Source organism: Phyllobates terribilis, unplaced genomic scaffold, assembly GCF_046119375.1.
Source record: "Phyllobates terribilis strain yellow unplaced genomic scaffold, ASM4611937v1 Scaffold_499__1_contigs__length_1316695, whole genome shotgun sequence".
Classification (NCBI taxonomy): domain Eukaryota; kingdom Metazoa; phylum Chordata; class Amphibia; order Anura; family Dendrobatidae; genus Phyllobates; species Phyllobates terribilis.
Window position 1 is genome coordinate 590,979 of NW_027363259.1, and position 17,078 is coordinate 608,056.

Here is a 17,078-nt window from a genome sequence, read left to right on the forward strand (position 1 = left end):
GTTGATTAGTCTGTGGCATTCTGTTAAACTGTTGCTTATGGCGGTCTCTGTGAGCTTCTCAGCGACATTCAGCCAGCCAGGTATCCTGCCTGCAGTAGATGGAATGTGGCAATGGAACGCTGGCTGCGCGTGTCATAATAGGCTCTGAGCCTTTATATACCTGTGCACAGCAGCAGCCACCTTCAGTCTGCTGCTGGACAGCCAGCAGCAGCAGCAGCAGGAGAGGTATGTAATCAGGAGCCCTCCTGCTAAGGGTAGACAGCTGCTCGTTCCACCCCACCCCCCGCCTTAATTGGTTCTCCTCCCTTCCAACGGTGTTGAGGCGGGTGGGAACAGCAGGGGGTGAAGGTGCTGTGTTTAAAGAGGTGGAGTTATGCAGATCTAAAACGCGTGGATTGCAGCAGCAGCAAGCCGAAAAGTGCAGGCATGTAAGGGATCTAGAGGTTGACAACATGTCTTCTTAACGGGAGTCCAGGAGCTCATCTCCACAAATGGACTTTTCAGGATCCTTGGGTGGCTCCGTAGTTTGAAACCAATTCTGGTTATCGCTTCTCGGCCTTTTGGCTAAGATCAAGTGTAGTATCTGTTCTTATCAGTTTAATATCTGATACGTCCCCTATCTGGGGACCATATATTAAATGGATTTTTAGAACAGGGAGATGGAAAAAGAGCTTGCTCTGTCCACTCCACGCATTGACCTGGTATTGCAGTATCTCCAGGACCGGTGCACCCCTTCTTTAATGCAGTTTCTAAAATCAGAAAGAATTGAATTCAATGTTTTTTGTTCATTTTGCTTGTTTGTCGGATTTTGGGATGGACTCTTTGGCTCTGCTTTTCTTCTCCTCATTGGATTTTTCATGTTCAAAGTTGCAGAAGCCAGATTACAAGCTCATTTTGGTTCAACTTCAGCAACTGTGCATTGCATTGCCATGTAATGTGATGCAATGCTATCTTTCTAGCTCTCCCTTTTTACTTCCTTTTGGATAAACAGACATATTAGGCAAGCATTTTGGAGCTTTCACCTAAATAACTACAGGTGGTGAGATAAGCTGCACAATATAATTGACCTTTCAGTATATTGTTGCACACACACCATCTATTTAGCAAATGCCCTTGTTATCAACAGCAGCCTTTTAAACTCACCTGAGCTAACAGGTATGTGCGCTGGTTACTCTGCTGCGCTTAAAATTTCTTTTTTGGTTTGCTACAATGCCTTTTCTGAAACGTTGTCTCCTTCTGCTGGAACACTGACTTCTTTCATTTAATGCCTGCAGACTATAAAAGAGAACCCAACCCAAAAAGTTTGGTTGATTAGTCTGTGGCATTCTGTTAAACTGTTGCTTATGGCGGTCTCTGTGAGCTTCTCAGCGACATTCAGCCAGCCAGGTATCCTGCCTGCAGTAGATGGAATGTGGCAATGGAACGCTGGCTGCGCGTGTCATAATAGGCTCTGAGCCTTTATATACCTGTGCACAGCAGCAGCCACCTTCAGTCTGCTGCTGGACAGCCAGCAGCAGCAGCAGCAGGAGAGGTATGTAATCAGGAGCCCTCCTGCTAAGGGTAGACAGCTGCTCGTTCCACCCCACCCCCCGCCTTAATTGGTTCTCCTCCCTTCCAACGGTGTTGAGGCGGGTGGGAACAGCAGGGGGTGAAGGTGCTGTGTTTAAAGAGGTGGAGTTATGCAGATCTAAAACGCGTGGATTGCAGCAGCAGCAAGCCGAAAAGTGCAGGCATGTAAGGGATCTAGAGGTTGACAACATGTCTTCTTAACGGGAGTCCAGGAGCTCATCTCCACAAATGGACTTTTTAGGATCCTTGGGTGGCTCCGTAGTTTGAAACCAATTCTGGTTATCGCTTCTCGGCCTTTTGGCTAAGATCAAGTGTAGTATCTGTTCTTATCAGTTTAATATCTGATACGTCCCCTATCTGGGGACCATATATTAAATGGATTTTTAGAACAGGGAGATGGAAAAAGAGCTTGCTCTGTCCACTCCACGCATTGACCTGGTATTGCAGTATCTCCAGGACCGGTGCACCCCTTCTTTACTGCAGTTTCTAAAATCAGAAAGAATTGAATTCAATGTTTTTTGTTCATTTTGCTTGTTTGTCGGATTTTGGGATGGACTCTTTGGCTCTGCTTTTCTTCTCCTCATTGGATTTTTCATGTTCAAAGTTGCAGAAGCCAGATTACAAGCTCATTTTGGTTCAACTTCAGCAACTGTGCATTGCATTGCCATGTAATGTGATGCAATGCTATCTTTCTAGCTCTCCCTTTTTACTTCCTTTTGGATAAACAGACATATTAGGCAAGCATTTTGGAGCTTTCACCTAAATAACTACAGGTGGTGAGATAAGCTGCACAATATAATTGACCTTTCAGTATATTGTTGCACACACACCATCTATTTAGCAAATGCCCTTGTTATCAACAGCAGCCTTTTAAACTCACCTGAGCTAACAGGTATGTGCGCTGGTTACTCTGCTGCGCTTAAAATTTCTTTTTTGGTTTGCTACAATGCCTTTTCTGAAACGTTGTCTCCTTCTGCTGGAACACTGACTTCTTTCATTTAATGCCTGCAGACTATAAAAGAGAACCCAACCCAAAAAGTTTGGTTGATTAGTCTGTGGCATTCTGTTAAACTGTTGCTTATGGCGGTCTCTGTGAGCTTCTCAGCGACATTCAGCCAGCTAGGTGTCCTGCCTGCAGTAGATGGAATGTGGCAATGGAACGCTGGCTGCGCGTGTCATAATAGGCTCTGAGCCTTTATATACCTGTGCACAGCAGCAGCCACCTTCAGTCTGCTGCTGGACAGCCAGCAGCAGCAGCAGCAGGAGAGGTATGTAATCAGGAGCCCTCCTGCTAAGGGTAGACAGCTGCTCGTTCCACCCCACCCCCCGCCTTAATTGGTTCTCCTCCCTTCCAACGGTGTTGAGGCGGGTGGGAACAGCAGGGGGTGAAGGTGCTGTGTTTAAAGAGGTGGAGTTATGCAGATCTAAAACGCGTGGATTGCAGCAGCAGCAAGCCGAAAAGTGCAGGCATGTAAGGGATCTAGAGGTTGACAACATGTCTTCTTAACGGGAGTCCAGGAGCTCATCTCCACAAATGGACTTTTTAGGATCCTTGGGTGGCTCCGTAGTTTGAAACCAATTCTGGTTATCGCTTCTCGGCCTTTTGGCTAAGATCAAGTGTAGTATCTGTTCTTATCAGTTTAATATCTGATACGTCCCCTATCTGGGGACCATATATTAAATGGATTTTTAGAACAGGGAGATGGAAAAAGAGCTTGCTCTGTCCACTCCACGCATTGACCTGGTATTGCAGTATCTCCAGGACCGGTGCACCCCTTCTTTAATGCAGTTTCTAAAATCAGAAAGAATTGAATTCAATGTTTTTTGTTCATTTTGCTTGTTTGTCGGATTTTGGGATGGACTCTTTGGCTCTGCTTTTCTTCTCCTCATTGGATTTTTCATGTTCAAAGTTGCAGAAGCCAGATTACAAGCTCATTTTGGTTCAACTTCAGCAACTGTGCATTGCATTGCCATGTAATGTGATGCAATGCTATCTTTCTAGCTCTCCCTTTTTACTTCATTTTGGATAAACAGACATATTAGGCAAGCATTTTGGAGCTTTCACCTAAATAACTACAGGTGGTGAGATAAGCTGCACAATATAATTGACCTTTCAGTATATTGTTGCACACACACCATCTATTTAGCAAATGCCCTTGTTATCAACAGCAGCCTTTTTAAACTCACCTGAGCTAACAGGTATGTGCGCTGGTTACTCTGCTGCGCTTAAAATTTCTTTTTTGGTTTGCTATAATGCCTTTTCTGAAACGTTGTCTCCTTCTGCTGGAACACTGACTTCTTTCATTTAATGCCTGCAGACTATAAAAGAGAACCCAACCCAAAAAGTTTGGTTGATTAGTCTGTGGCATTCTGTTAAACTGTTGCTTATGGCGGTCTCTGTGAGCTTCTCAGCGACATTCAGCCAGCCAGGTATCCTGCCTGCAGTAGATGGAATGTGGCAATGGAACGCTGGCTGCGCGTGTCATAATAGGCTCTGAGCCTTTATATACCTGTGCACAGCAGCAGCCACCTTCAGTCTGCTGCTGGACAGCCAGCAGCAGCAGCAGCAGGAGAGGTATGTAATCAGGAGCCCTCCTGCTAAGGGTAGACAGCTGCTCGTTCCACCCCACCCCCCGCCTTAATTGGTTCTCCTCCCTTCCAACGGTGTTGAGGCGGGTGGGAACAGCAGGGGGTGAAGGTGCTGTGTTTAAAGAGGTGGAGTTATGCAGATCTAAAACGCGTGGATTGCAGCAGCAGCAAGCCGAAAAGTGCAGGCATGTAAGGGATCTAGAGGTTGACAACATGTCTTCTTAACGGGAGTCCAGGAGCTCATCTCCACAAATGGACTTTTTAGGATCCTTGGGTGGCTCCGTAGTTTGAAACCAATTCTGGTTATCGCTTCTCGGCCTTTTGGCTAAGATCAAGTGTAGTATCTGTTCTTATCAGTTTAATATCTGATACGTCCCCTATCTGGGGACCATATATTAAATGGATTTTTAGAACAGGGAGATGGAAAAAGAGCTTGCTCTGTCCACTCCACGCATTGACCTGGTATTGCAGTATCTCCAGGACCGGTGCACCCCTTCTTTAATGCAGTTTCTAAAATCAGAAAGAATTGAATTCAATGTTTTTTGTTCATTTTGCTTGTTTGTCGGATTTTGGGATGGACTCTTTGGCTCTGCTTTTCTTCTCCTCATTGGATTTTTCATGTTCAAAGTTGCAGAAGCCAGATTACAAGCTCATTTTGGTTCAACTTCAGCAACTGTGCATTGCATTGCCATGTAATGTGATGCAATGCTATCTTTCTAGCTCTCCCTTTTTACTTCCTTTTGGATAAACAGACATATTAGGCAAGCATTTTGGAGCTTTCACCTAAATAACTACAGGTGGTGAGATAAGCTGCACAATATAATTGACCTTTCAGTATATTGTTGCACACACACCATCTATTTAGCAAATGCCCTTGTTATCAACAGCAGCCTTTTAAACTCACCTGAGCTAACAGGTATGTGCGCTGGTTACTCTGCTGCGCTTAAAATTTCTTTTTTGGTTTGCTACAATGCCTTTTCTGAAACGTTGTCTCCTTCTGCTGGAACACTGACTTCTTTCATTTAATGCCTGCAGACTATAAAAGAGAACCCAACCCAAAAAGTTTGGTTGATTAGTCTGTGGCATTCTGTTAAACTGTTGCTTATGGCGGTCTCTGTGAGCTTCTCAGCGACATTCAGCCAGCCAGGTATCCTGCCTGCAGTAGATGGAATGTGGCAATGGAACGCTGGCTGCGCGTGTCATAATAGGCTCTGAGCCTTTATATACCTGTGCACAGCAGCAGCCACCTTCAGTCTGCTGCTGGACAGCCAGCAGCAGCAGCAGCAGGAGAGGTATGTAATCAGGAGCCCTCCTGCTAAGGGTAGACAGCTGCTCGTTCCACCCCACCCCCCGCCTTAATTGGTTCTCCTCCCTTCCAACGGTGTTGAGGCGGGTGGGAACAGCAGGGGGTGAAGGTGCTGTGTTTAAAGAGGTGGAGTTATGCAGATCTAAAACGCGTGGATTGCAGCAGCAGCAAGCCGAAAAGTGCAGGCATGTAAGGGATCTAGAGGTTGACAACATGTCTTCTTAACGGGAGTCCAGGAGCTCATCTCCACAAATGGACTTTTTAGGATCCTTGGGTGGCTCCGTAGTTTGAAACCAATTCTGGTTATCGCTTCTCGGCCTTTTGGCTAAGATCAAGTGTAGTATCTGTTCTTATCAGTTTAATATCTGATACGTCCCCTATCTGGGGACCATATATTAAATGGATTTTTAGAACAGGGAGATGGAAAAAGAGCTTGCTCTGTCCACTCCACGCATTGACCTGGTATTGCAGTATCTCCAGGACCGGTGCACCCCTTCTTTAATGCAGTTTCTAAAATCAGAAAGAATTGAATTCAATGTTTTTTGTTCATTTTGCTTGTTTGTCGGATTTTGGGATGGACTCTTTGGCTCTGCTTTTCTTCTCCTCATTGGATTTTTCATGTTCAAAGTTGCAGAAGCCAGATTACAAGCTCATTTTGGTTCAACTTCAGCAACTGTGCATTGCATTGCCATGTAATGTGATGCAATGCTATCTTTCTAGCTCTCCCTTTTTACTTCCTTTTGGATAAACAGACATATTAGGCAAGCATTTTGGAGCTTTCCCCTAAATAACTACAGGTGGTGAGATAAGCTGCACAATATAATTGACCTTTCAGTATATTGTTGCACACACACCATCTATTTAGCAAATGCCCTTGTTATCAACAGCAGCCTTTTAAACTCACCTGAGCTAACAGGTATGTGCGCTGGTTACTCTGCTGCGCTTAAAATTTCTTTTTTGGTTTGCTACAATGCCTTTTCTGAAACGTTGTCTCCTTCTGCTGGAACACTGACTTCTTTCATTTAATGCCTGCAGACTATAAAAGAGAACCCAACCCAAAAAGTTTGGTTGATTAGTCTGTGGCATTCTGTTAAACTGTTGCTTATGGCGGTCTCTGTGAGCTTCTCAGCGACATTCAGCCAGCCAGGTATCCTGCCTGCAGTAGATGGAATGTGGCAATGGAACGCTGGCTGCGCGTGTCATAATAGGCTCTGAGCCTTTATATACCTGTGCACAGCAGCAGCCACCTTCAGTCTGCTGCTGGACAGCCAGCAGCAGCAGCAGCAGCAGGAGAGGTATGTAATCAGGAGCCCTCCTGCTAAGGGTAGACAGCTGCTCGTTCCACCCCACCCCCCGCCTTAATTGGTTCTCCTCCCTTCCAACGGTGTTGAGGCGGGTGGGAACAGCAGGGGGTGAAGGTGCTGTGTTTAAAGAGGTGGAGTTATGCAGATCTAAAACGCGTGGATTGCAGCAGCAGCAAGCCGAAAAGTGCAGGCATGTAAGGGATCTAGAGGTTGACAACATGTCTTCTTAACGGGAGTCCAGGAGCTCATCTCCACAAATGGACTTTTTAGGATCCTTGGGTGGCTCCGTAGTTTGAAACCAATTCTGGTTATCGCTTCTCGGCCTTTTGGCTAAGATCAAGTGTAGTATCTGTTCTTATCAGTTTAATATCTGATACGTCCCCTATCTGGGGACCATATATTAAATGGATTTTTAGAACAGGGAGATGGAAAAAGAGCTTGCTCTGTCCACTCCACGCATTGACCTGGTATTGCAGTATCTCCAGGACCGGTGCACCCCTTCTTTAATGCAGTTTCTAAAATCAGAAAGAATTGAATTCAATGTTTTTTGTTCATTTTGCTTGTTTGTCGGATTTTGGGATGGACTCTTTGGCTCTGCTTTTCTTCTCCTCATTGGATTTTTCATGTTCAAAGTTGCAGAAGCCAGATTACAAGCTCATTTTGGTTCAACTTCAGCAACTGTGCATTGCATTGCCATGTAATGTGATGCAATGCTATCTTTCTAGCTCTCCCTTTTTACTTCCTTTTGGATAAACAGACATATTAGGCAAGCATTTTGGAGCTTTCACCTAAATAACTACAGGTGGTGAGATAAGCTGCACAATATAATTGACCTTTCAGTATATTGTTGCACACACACCATCTATTTAGCAAATGCCCTTGTTATCAACAGCAGCCTTTTAAACTCACCTGAGCTAACAGGTATGTGCGCTGGTTACTCTGCTGCGCTTAAAATTTCTTTTTTGGTTTGCTACAATGCCTTTTCTGAAACGTTGTCTCCTTCTGCTGGAACACTGACTTCTTTCATTTAATGCCTGCAGACTATAAAAGAGAACCCAACCCAAAAAGTTTGGTTGATTAGTCTGTGGCATTCTGTTAAACTGTTGCTTATGGCGGTCTCTGTGAGCTTCTCAGCGACATTCAGCCAGCCAGGTATCCTGCCTGCAGTAGATGGAATGTGGCAATGGAACGCTGGCTGCGCGTGTCATAATAGGCTCTGAGCCTTTATATACCTGTGCACAGCAGCAGCCACCTTCAGTCTGCTGCTGGACAGCCAGCAGCAGCAGCAGCAGGAGAGGTATGTAATCAGGAGCCCTCCTGCTAAGGGTAGACAGCTGCTCGTTCCACCCCACCCCCCGCCTTAATTGGTTCTCCTCCCTTCCAACGGTGTTGAGGCGGGTGGGAACAGCAGGGGGTGAAGGTGCTGTGTTTAAAGAGGTGGAGTTATGCAGATCTAAAACGCGTGGATTGCAGCAGCAGCAAGCCGAAAAGTGCAGGCATGTAAGGGATCTAGAGGTTGACAACATGTCTTCTTAACGGGAGTCCAGGAGCTCATCTCCACAAATGGACTTTTTAGGATCCTTGGGTGGCTCCGTAGTTTGAAACCAATTCTGGTTATCGCTTCTCGGCCTTTTGGCTAAGATCAAGTGTAGTATCTGTTCTTATCAGTTTAATATCTGATACGTCCCCTATCTGGGGACCATATATTAAATGGATTTTTAGAACAGGGAGATGGAAAAAGAGCTTGCTCTGTCCACTCCACGCATTGACCTGGTATTGCAGTATCTCCAGGACCGGTGCACCCCTTCTTTAATGCAGTTTCTAAAATCAGAAAGAATTGAATTCAATGTTTTTTGTTCATTTTGCTTGTTTGTCGGATTTTGGGATGGACTCTTTGGCTCTGCTTTTCTTCTCCTCATTGGATTTTTCATGTTCAAAGTTGCAGAAGCCAGATTACAAGCTCATTTTGGTTCAACTTCAGCAACTGTGCATTGCATTGCCATGTAATGTGATGCAATGCTATCTTTCTAGCTCTCCCTTTTTACTTCCTTTTGGATAAACAGACATATTAGGCAAGCATTTTGGAGCTTTCACCTAAATAACTACAGGTGGTGAGATAAGCTGCACAATATAATTGACCTTTCAGTATATTGTTGCACACACACCATCTATTTAGCAAATGCCCTTGTTATCAACAGCAGCCTTTTAAACTCACCTGAGCTAACAGGTATGTGCGCTGGTTACTCTGCTGCGCTTAAAATTTCTTTTTTGGTTTGCTACAATGCCTTTTCTGAAACGTTGTCTCCTTCTGCTGGAACACTGACTTCTTTCATTTAATGCCTGCAGACTATAAAAGAGAACCCAACCCAAAAAGTTTGGTTGATTAGTCTGTGGCATTCTGTTAAACTGTTGCTTATGGCGGTCTCTGTGAGCTTCTCAGCGACATTCAGCCAGCCAGGTATCCTGCCTGCAGTAGATGGAATGTGGCAATGGAACGCTGGCTGCGCGTGTCATAATAGGCTCTGAGCCTTTATATACCTGTACACAGCAGCAGCCACCTTCAGTCTGCTGCTGGACAGCCAGCAGCAGCAGCAGCAGGAGAGGTATGTAATCAGGAGCCCTCCTGCTAAGGGTAGACAGCTGCTCGTTCCACCCCACCCCCCGCCTTAATTGGTTCTCCTCCCTTCCAACGGTGTTGAGGCGGGTGGGAACAGCAGGGGGTGAAGGTGCTGTGTTTAAAGAGGTGGAGTTATGCAGATCTAAAACGCGTGGATTGCAGCAGCAGCAAGCCGAAAAGTGCAGGCATGTAAGGGATCTAGAGGTTGACAACATGTCTTCTTAACGGGAGTCCAGGAGCTCATCTCCACAAATGGACTTTTTAGGATCCTTGGGTGGCTCCGTAGTTTGAAACCAATTCTGGTTATCGCTTCTCGGCCTTTTGGCTAAGATCAAGTGTAGTATCTGTTCTTATCAGTTTAATATCTGATACGTCCCCTATCTGGGGACCATATATTAAATGGATTTTTAGAACAGGGAGATGGAAAAAGAGCTTGCTCTGTCCACTCCACGCATTGACCTGGTATTGCAGTATCTCCAGGACCGGTGCACCCCTTCTTTAATGCAGTTTCTAAAATCAGAAAGAATTGAATTCAATGTTTTTTGTTCATTTTGCTTGTTTGTCGGATTTTGGGATGGACTCTTTGGCTCTGCTTTTCTTCTCCTCATTGGATTTTTCATGTTCAAAGTTGCAGAAGCCAGATTACAAGCTCATTTTGGTTCAACTTCAGCAACTGTGCATTGCATTGCCATGTAATGTGATGCAATGCTATCTTTCTAGCTCTCCCTTTTTACTTCCTTTTGGATAAACAGACATATTAGGCAAGCATTTTGGAGCTTTCACCTAAATAACTACAGGTGGTGAGATAAGCTGCACAATATAATTGACCTTTCAGTATATTGTTGCACACACACCATCTATTTAGCAAATGCCCTTGTTATCAACAGCAGCCTTTTAAACTCACCTGAGCTAACAGGTATGTGCGCTGGTTACTCTGCTGCGCTTAAAATTTCTTTTTTGGTTTGCTACAATGCCTTTTCTGAAACGTTGTCTCCTTCTGCTGGAACACTGACTTCTTTCATTTAATGCCTGCAGACTATAAAAGAGAACCCAACCCAAAAAGTTTGGTTGATTAGTCTGTGGCATTCTGTTAAACTGTTGCTTATGGCGGTCTCTGTGAGCTTCTCAGCGACATTCAGCCAGCCAGGTATCCTGCCTGCAGTAGATGGAATGTGGCAATGGAACGCTGGCTGCGCGTGTCATAATAGGCTCTGAGCCTTTATATACCTGTACACAGCAGCAGCCACCTTCAGTCTGCTGCTGGACAGCCAGCAGCAGCAGCAGCAGGAGAGGTATGTAATCAGGAGCCCTCCTGCTAAGGGTAGACAGCTGCTCGTTCCACCCCACCCCCCGCCTTAATTGGTTCTCCTCCCTTCCAACGGTGTTGAGGCGGGTGGGAACAGCAGGGGGTGAAGGTGCTGTGTTTAAAGAGGTGGAGTTATGCAGATCTAAAACGCGTGGATTGCAGCAGCAGCAAGCCGAAAAGTGCAGGCATGTAAGGGATCTAGAGGTTGACAACATGTCTTCTTAACGGGAGTCCAGGAGCTCATCTCCACAAATGGACTTTTTAGGATCCTTGGGTGGCTCCGTAGTTAGAAACCAATTCTGGTTATCGCTTCTCGGCCTTTTGGCTAAGATCAAGTGTAGTATCTGTTCTTATCAGTTTAATATCTGATACGTCCCCTATCTGGGGACCATATATTAAATGGATTTTTAGAACAGGGAGATGGAAAAAGAGCTTGCTCTGTCCACTCCACGCATTGACCTGGTATTGCAGTATCTCCAGGACCGGTGCACCCCTTCTTTAATGCAGTTTCTAAAATCAGAAAGAATTGAATTCAATGTTTTTTGTTCATTTTGCTTGTTTGTCGGATTTTGGGATGGACTCTTTGGCTCTGCTTTTCTTCTCCTCATTGGATTTTTCATGTTCAAAGTTGCAGAAGCCAGATTACAAGCTCATTTTGGTTCAACTTCAGCAACTGTGCATTGCATTGCCATGTAATGTGATGCAATGCTATCTTTCTAGCTCTCCCTTTTTACTTCCTTTTGGATAAACAGACATATTAGGCAAGCATTTTGGAGCTTTCACCTAAATAACTACAGGTGGTGAGATAAGCTGCACAATATAATTGACCTTTCAGTATATTGTTGCACACACACCATCTATTTAGCAAATGCCCTTGTTATCAACAGCAGCCTTTTAAACTCACCTGAGCTAACAGGTATGTGCGCTGGTTACTCTGCTGCGCTTAAAATTTCTTTTTTGGTTTGCTACAATGCCTTTTCTGAAACGTTGTCTCCTTCTGCTGGAACACTGACTTCTTTCATTTAATGCCTGCAGACTATAAAAGAGAACCCAACCCAAAAAGTTTGGTTGATTAGTCTGTGGCATTCTGTTAAACTGTTGCTTATGGCGGTCTCTGTGAGCTTCTCAGCAACATTCAGCCAGCCAGGTATCCTGCCTGCAGTAGATGGAATGTGGCAATGGAACGCTGGCTGCGCGTGTCATAATCTGCTCTGAGCCTTTATATACCTGTGCACAGCAGCAGCCACCTTCAGTCTGCTGCTGGACAGCCAGCAGCAGCAGCAGCAGGAGAGGTATGTAATCAGGAGCCCTCCTGCTAAGGGTAGACAGCTGCTCGTTCCACCCCACCCCCCGCCTTAATTGGTTCTCCTCCCTTCCAACGGTGTTGAGGCGGGTGGGAACAGCAGGGGGTGAAGGTGCTGTGTTTAAAGAGGTGGAGTTATGCAGATCTAAAACGCGTGGATTGCAGCAGCAGCAAGCCGAAAAGTGCAGGCATGTAAGGGATCTAGAGGTTGACAACATGTCTTCTTAACGGGAGTCCAGGAGCTCATCTCCACAAATGGACTTTTTAGGATCCTTGGGTGGCTCCGTAGTTTGAAACCAATTCTGGTTATCGCTTCTCGGCCTTTTGGCTAAGATCAAGTGTAGTATCTGTTCTTATCAGTTTAATATCTGATACGTCCCCTATCTGGGGACCATATATTAAATGGATTTTTAGAACAGGGAGATGGAAAAAGAGCTTGCTCTGTCCACTCCACGCATTGACCTGGTATTGCAGTATCTCCAGGACCGGTGCACCCCTTCTTTAATGCAGTTTCTAAAATCAGAAAGAATTGAATTCAATGTTTTTTGTTCATTTTGCTTGTTTGTCGGATTTTGGGATGGACTCTTTGGCTCTGCTTTTCTTCTCCTCATTGGATTTTTCATGTTCAAAGTTGCAGAAGCCAGATTACAAGCTCATTTTGGTTCAACTTCAGCAACTGTGCATTGCATTGCCATGTAATGTGATGCAATGCTATCTTTCTAGCTCTCCCTTTTTACTTCCTTTTGGATAAACAGACATATTAGGCAAGCATTTTGGAGCTTTCACCTAAATAACTACAGGTGGTGAGATAAGCTGCACAATATAATTGACCTTTCAGTATATTGTTGCACACACACCATCTATTTAGCAAATGCCCTTGTTATCAACAGCAGCCTTTTAAACTCACCTGAGCTAACAGGTATGTGCGCTGGTTACTCTGCTGCGCTTAAAATTTCTTTTTTGGTTTGCTACAATGCCTTTTCTGAAACGTTGTCTCCTTCTGCTGGAACACTGACTTCTTTCATTTAATGCCTGCAGACTATAAAAGAGAACCCAACCCAAAAAGTTTGGTTGATTAGTCTGTGGCATTCTGTTAAACTGTTGCTTATGGCGGTCTCTGTGAGCTTCTCAGCGACATTCAGCCAGCCAGGTATCCTGCCTGCAGTAGATGGAATGTGGCAATGGAACGCTGGCTGCGCGTGTCATAATAGGCTCTGAGCCTTTATATACCTGTGCACAGCAGCAGCCACCTTCAGTCTGCTGCTGGACAGCCAGCAGCAGCAGCAGCAGCAGGAGAGGTATGTAATCAGGAGCCCTCCTGCTAAGGGTAGACAGCTGCTCGTTCCACCCCACCCCCCGCCTTAATTGGTTCTCCTCCCTTCCAACGGTGTTGAGGCGGGTGGGAACAGCAGGGGGTGAAGGTGCTGTGTTTAAAGAGGTGGAGTTATGCAGATCTAAAACGCGTGGATTGCAGCAGCAGCAAGCCGAAAAGTGCAGGCATGTAAGGGATCTAGAGGTTGACAACATGTCTTCTTAACGGGAGTCCAGGAGCTCATCTCCACAAATGGACTTTTTAGGATCCTTGGGTGGCTCCGTAGTTTGAAACCAATTCTGGTTATCGCTTCTCGGCCTTTTGGCTAAGATCAAGTGTAGTATCTGTTCTTATCAGTTTAATATCTGATACGTCCCCTATCTGGGGACCATATATTAAATGGATTTTTAGAACAGGGAGATGGAAAAAGAGCTTGCTCTGTCCACTCCACGCATTGACCTGGTATTGCAGTATCTCCAGGACCGGTGCACCCCTTCTTTAATGCAGTTTCTAAAATCAGAAAGAATTGAATTCAATGTTTTTTGTTCATTTTGCTTGTTTGTCGGATTTTGGGATGGACTCTTTGGCTCTGCTTTTCTTCTCCTCATTGGATTTTTCATGTTCAAAGTTGCAGAAGCCAGATTACAAGCTCATTTTGGTTCAACTTCAGCAACTGTGCATTGCATTGCCATGTAATGTGATGCAATGCTATCTTTCTAGCTCTCCCTTTTTACTTCCTTTTGGATAAACAGACATATTAGGCAAGCATTTTGGAGCTTTCACCTAAATAACTACAGGTGGTGAGATAAGCTGCACAATATAATTGACCTTTCAGTATATTGTTGCACACACACCATCTATTTAGCAAATGCCCTTGTTATCAACAGCAGCCTTTTAAACTCACCTGAGCTAACAGGTATGTGCGCTGGTTACTCTGCTGCGCTTAAAATTTCTTTTTTGGTTTGCTACAATGCCTTTTCTGAAACGTTGTCTCCTTCTGCTGGAACACTGACTTCTTTCATTTAATGCCTGCAGACTATAAAAGAGAACCCAACCCAAAAAGTTTGGTTGATTAGTCTGTGGCATTCTGTTAAACTGTTGCTTATGGCGGTCTCTGTGAGCTTCTCAGCGACATTCAGCCAGCCAGGTATCCTGCCTGCAGTAGATGGAATGTGGCAATGGAACGCTGGCTGCGCGTGTCATAATAGGCTCTGAGCCTTTATATACCTGTGCACAGCAGCAGCCACCTTCAGTCTGCTGCTGGACAGCCAGCAGCAGCAGCAGCAGCAGGAGAGGTATGTAATCAGGAGCCCTCCTGCTAAGGGTAGACAGCTGCTCGTTCCACCCCACCCCCCGCCTTAATTGGTTCTCCTCCCTTCCAACGGTGTTGAGGCGGGTGGGAACAGCAGGGGGTGAAGGTGCTGTGTTTAAAGAGGTGGAGTTATGCAGATCTAAAATGCGTGGATTGCAGCAGCAGCAAGCCGAAAAGTGCAGGCATGTAAGGGATCTAGAGGTTGACAACATGTCTTCTTAACGGGAGTCCAGGAGCTCATCTCCACAAATGGACTTTTTAGGATCCTTGGGTGGCTCCGTAGTTTGAAACAAATTCTGGTTATCGCTTCTCGGCCTTTTGGCTAAGATCAAGTGTAGTATCTGTTCTTATCAGTTTAATATCTGATACGTCCCCTATCTGGGGACCATATATTAAATGGATTTTTAGAACAGGGAGATGGAAAAAGAGCTTGCTCTGTCCACTCCACGCATTGACCTGGTATTGCAGTATCTCCAGGACCGGTGCACCCCTTCTTTAATGCAGTTTCTAAAATCAGAAAGAATTGAATTCAATGTTTTTTGTTCATTTTGCTTGTTTGTCGGATTTTGGGATGGACTCTTTGGCTCTGCTTTTCTTCTCCTCATTGGATTTTTCATGTTCAAAGTTGCAGAAGCCAGATTACAAGCTCATTTTGGTTCAACTTCAGCAACTGTGCATTGCATTGCCATGTAATGTGATGCAATGCTATCTTTCTAGCTCTCCCTTTTTACTTCCTTTTGGATAAACAGACATATTAGGCAAGCATTTTGGAGCTTTCACCTAAATAACTACAGGTGGTGAGATAAGCTGCACAATATAATTGACCTTTCAGTATATTGTTGCACACACACCATCTATTTAGCAAATGCCCTTGTTATCAACAGCAGCCTTTTAAACTCACCTGAGCTAACAGGTATGTGCGCTGGTTACTCTGCTGCGCTTAAAATTTCTTTTTTGGTTTGCTACAATGCCTTTTCTGAAACGTTGTCTCCTTCTGCTGGAACACTGACTTCTTTCATTTAATGCCTGCAGACTATAAAAGAGAACCCAACCCAAAAAGTTTGGTTGATTAGTCTGTGGCATTCTGTTAAACTGTTGCTTATGGCGGTCTCTGTGAGCTTCTCAGCGACATTCAGCCAGCCAGGTATCCTGCCTGCAGTAGATGGAATGTGGCAATGGAACGCTGGCTGCGCGTGTCATAATAGGCTCTGAGCCTTTATATACCTGTGCACAGCAGCAGCCACCTTCAGTCTGCTGCTGGACAGCCAGCAGCAGCAGCAGCAGGAGAGGTATGTAATCAGGAGCCCTCCTGCTAAGGGTAGACAGCTGCTCGTTCCACCCCACCCCCCGCCTTAATTGGTTCTCCTCCCTTCCAACGGTGTTGAGGCGGGTGGGAACAGCAGGGGGTGAAGGTGCTGTGTTTAAAGAGGTGGAGTTATGCAGATCTAAAACGCGTGGATTGCAGCAGCAGCAAGCCGAAAAGTGCAGGCATGTAAGGGATCTAGAGGTTGACAACATGTCTTCTTAACGGGAGTCCAGGAGCTCATCTCCACAAATGGACTTTTTAGGATCCTTGGGTGGCTCCGTAGTTTGAAACCAATTCTGGTTATCGCTTCTCGGCCTTTTGGCTAAGATCAAGTGTAGTATCTGTTCTTATCAGTTTAATATCTGATACGTCCCCTATCTGGGGACCATATATTAAATGGATTTTTAGAACAGGGAGATGGAAAAAGAGCTTGCTCTGTCCACTCCACGCATTGACCTGGTATTGCAGTATCTCCAGGACCGGTGCACCCCTTCTTTAATGCAGTTTCTAAAATCAGAAAGAATTGAATTCAATGTTTTTTGTTCATTTTGCTTGTTTGTCGGATTTTGGGATGGACTCTTTGGCTCTGCTTTTCTTCTCCTCATTGGATTTTTCATGTTCAAAGTTGCAGAAGCCAAATTACAAGCTCATTTTGGTTCAACTTCAGCAACTGTGCATTGCATTGCCATGTAATGTGATGCAATGCTATCTTTCTAGCTCTCCCTTTTTACTTCCTTTTGGATAAACAGACATATTAGGCAAGCATTTTGGAGCTTTCACCTAAATAACTACAGGTGGTGAGATAAGCTGCACAATATAATTGACCTTTCAGTATATTGTTGCACACACACCATCTATTTAGCAAATGCCCTTGTTATCAACAGCAGCCTTTTAAACTCACCTGAGCTAACAGGTATGTGCGCTGGTTACTCTGCTGCGCTTAAAATTTCTTTTTTGGTTTGCTACAATGCCTTTTCTGAAACGTTGTCTCCTTCTGCTGGAACACTGACTTCTTTCATTTAATGCCTGCAGACTATAAAAGAGAACCCAACCCAAAAAGTTTGGTTGATTAGTCTGTGGCATTCTGTTAAACTGTTGCTTATGGCGGTCTCTGTGAGCTTCTCAGCGACATTCAGCCAGCCAGGTATCCTGCC

General features: G+C 45.0%; 13 non-coding genes across 13 annotated transcripts; all 13 read left to right on the forward strand.

Moving 5' to 3' along the window:
* The first annotated feature begins 544 nt into the window (after window positions 1–544).
* On the forward strand, window positions 545–735 carry LOC141230627 (U2 spliceosomal RNA). Its single transcript, XR_012297082.1, has one exon. It is a non-coding gene; the product is annotated as a U2 spliceosomal RNA (small nuclear RNA).
* A 1,115-nt stretch (window positions 736–1,850) lies between these two features.
* LOC141230628 (U2 spliceosomal RNA) lies at window positions 1,851–2,041 on the forward strand. The gene has a single exon (XR_012297083.1). It is a non-coding gene; the product is annotated as a U2 spliceosomal RNA (small nuclear RNA).
* Window positions 2,042–3,156: 1,115 nt separating this feature from the next.
* LOC141230629 (U2 spliceosomal RNA) lies at window positions 3,157–3,347 on the forward strand. The gene has a single exon (XR_012297084.1). It is a non-coding gene; the product is annotated as a U2 spliceosomal RNA (small nuclear RNA).
* A 1,116-nt stretch (window positions 3,348–4,463) lies between these two features.
* LOC141230630 (U2 spliceosomal RNA) lies at window positions 4,464–4,654 on the forward strand. The gene has a single exon (XR_012297085.1). It is a non-coding gene; the product is annotated as a U2 spliceosomal RNA (small nuclear RNA).
* Window positions 4,655–5,769: 1,115 nt separating this feature from the next.
* On the forward strand, window positions 5,770–5,960 carry LOC141230631 (U2 spliceosomal RNA). Its single transcript, XR_012297086.1, has one exon. It is a non-coding gene; the product is annotated as a U2 spliceosomal RNA (small nuclear RNA).
* A 1,118-nt stretch (window positions 5,961–7,078) lies between these two features.
* On the forward strand, window positions 7,079–7,269 carry LOC141230632 (U2 spliceosomal RNA). Its single transcript, XR_012297087.1, has one exon. It is a non-coding gene; the product is annotated as a U2 spliceosomal RNA (small nuclear RNA).
* A 1,115-nt stretch (window positions 7,270–8,384) lies between these two features.
* Window positions 8,385–8,575, forward strand: LOC141230633 (U2 spliceosomal RNA). Its single transcript, XR_012297088.1, has one exon. It is a non-coding gene; the product is annotated as a U2 spliceosomal RNA (small nuclear RNA).
* A 1,115-nt stretch (window positions 8,576–9,690) lies between these two features.
* On the forward strand, window positions 9,691–9,881 carry LOC141230634 (U2 spliceosomal RNA). The gene has a single exon (XR_012297089.1). It is a non-coding gene; the product is annotated as a U2 spliceosomal RNA (small nuclear RNA).
* Window positions 9,882–10,996: 1,115 nt separating this feature from the next.
* Window positions 10,997–11,187, forward strand: LOC141230635 (U2 spliceosomal RNA). Its single transcript, XR_012297090.1, has one exon. It is a non-coding gene; the product is annotated as a U2 spliceosomal RNA (small nuclear RNA).
* Window positions 11,188–12,302: 1,115 nt separating this feature from the next.
* On the forward strand, window positions 12,303–12,493 carry LOC141230636 (U2 spliceosomal RNA). Its single transcript, XR_012297091.1, has one exon. It is a non-coding gene; the product is annotated as a U2 spliceosomal RNA (small nuclear RNA).
* A 1,118-nt stretch (window positions 12,494–13,611) lies between these two features.
* LOC141230638 (U2 spliceosomal RNA) lies at window positions 13,612–13,802 on the forward strand. Its single transcript, XR_012297093.1, has one exon. It is a non-coding gene; the product is annotated as a U2 spliceosomal RNA (small nuclear RNA).
* Window positions 13,803–14,920: 1,118 nt separating this feature from the next.
* LOC141230639 (U2 spliceosomal RNA) lies at window positions 14,921–15,111 on the forward strand. Its single transcript, XR_012297094.1, has one exon. It is a non-coding gene; the product is annotated as a U2 spliceosomal RNA (small nuclear RNA).
* Window positions 15,112–16,226: 1,115 nt separating this feature from the next.
* On the forward strand, window positions 16,227–16,417 carry LOC141230641 (U2 spliceosomal RNA). The gene has a single exon (XR_012297095.1). It is a non-coding gene; the product is annotated as a U2 spliceosomal RNA (small nuclear RNA).
* Window positions 16,418–17,078: the final 661 nt, after the last annotated feature.